Source organism: Phascolarctos cinereus, unplaced genomic scaffold (genome assembly GCF_003287225.1).
Source record: "Phascolarctos cinereus isolate Bilbo 61053 unplaced genomic scaffold, phaCin_HiC Scaffold_1;HRSCAF=81, whole genome shotgun sequence".
NCBI lineage: Eukaryota > Metazoa > Chordata > Mammalia > Diprotodontia > Phascolarctidae > Phascolarctos > Phascolarctos cinereus.
The window spans coordinates 156,971,283-156,972,606 of NW_027555514.1; the positions used below are offsets into that span (position 1 = coordinate 156,971,283).

At 40.5% G+C, this 1,324-nt stretch overlaps 1 pseudogene; it reads right to left on the reverse strand.

Moving 5' to 3' along the window:
* Positions 1-495: 495 nt before the first annotated feature.
* LOC110217360 (small ribosomal subunit protein uS13 pseudogene) lies at positions 496-982 on the reverse strand (annotated as a pseudogene).
* Positions 983-1,324: the final 342 nt, after the last annotated feature.

Here is a 1,324-nt window from a genome sequence, read left to right on the forward strand (position 1 = left end):
TTTGGAACAGTAAATGAGATGCACAGTGATCAGTTAAGTAGCCCAGCATCACAGTGGGTGATTGACTGCTCCACAGGGCTAATTATGGGTATATAGCCACCAAGCTGTTTTATCCTTGTAAAATTAAAATCTTCACCAATCTCAAACATCCCCCCTTCCACCCACTATCAGATAATTTAAAAGAAACAATAATCAAATATTCTTTTTTCAAAACTACCTTTAAAACATCCTTGGCAGAATAAAAATAGTTTTTAAAATATCTGAAGTTACAGACTTGCATTACTTTTATTGCATGACACAACTCATCTACTGTTTTAAATAATATTTCTTTAATCCCAATGAGAAGAATATCTGAAGGGTTTTTTCCTTTTTTTTTTCCTTTTCTCCTCCTCCGGACTTAAGCATGGCTAATAAATGCTAAATAAAGTTAAATTAACAAATATAAATACATTTCCCTAAAGAGAGAATTTTTTTTTTATAGAAACTATTTATTAATAGACAAGGCCAGTGAAGTTGTTTACTTCTTCTTGGACACGCCCACAGTGCGACCCCTGCGGCCTGTCCTCTTGGTGTGCTGGCCTCGGACTCGGAGACCCCAGAAGTGCCAAAGTCCATGATGTGCCCGAATCTTCTTCAGTCGCTCCAGGTCTTCACGCAGCTTATTGTCCAGACCTTTGGCCAGAACCTGGCTGTATTTTCCATCCTTTACATCCTTCTGCCTGTTAAGGAACCAGTCTGGAATCTTGTATTGCCGTAGATTCTGCATGATGGTGATCACATGCTCCACCTCATCTTCAGTGAGCTCGCAAGCCCTCTTGGTGAGGTCACTGTCTGCTTTCCTCAGTACTACATGAGCATATCTTAGACTCCTTGATGGCTGTGATGGCAAAAGCTATTTTCCGCCGTCCATCAATGTTGGTGTTGAGCACTCTCAAAATGTGCTGGAACTTCTCGGGGATTACAAGAGACATGGCTGCAACGGCGCGTGCAAGCCTTCTCTGGAAAAGCCCCAAAGTGAGAATTCTAAGCAGAAAAAAGGATTCAAAAAGAATACATTTATCCATATACTAACAAAGTCAATTGCATTGTAGGATTATTATGGTCGTGAGTCTTTAAGTTGTATGGAAGAATGGTGGCATGAATGAAAAGAAGAAAAGAAAAAGCTGGCTTCAAAGGCATGAAAGCTCAGGTTCAAGTACTGCTTCTGACTCGTACTTACTGTGTGGCACTGGGAAAGTTACTTAACCTCTCAGTGCTCTGGGTAACCCTCCAATACTATACATTGCAGGAAAGATACATACCTGCATTGGCAGAAGTTTCTTGC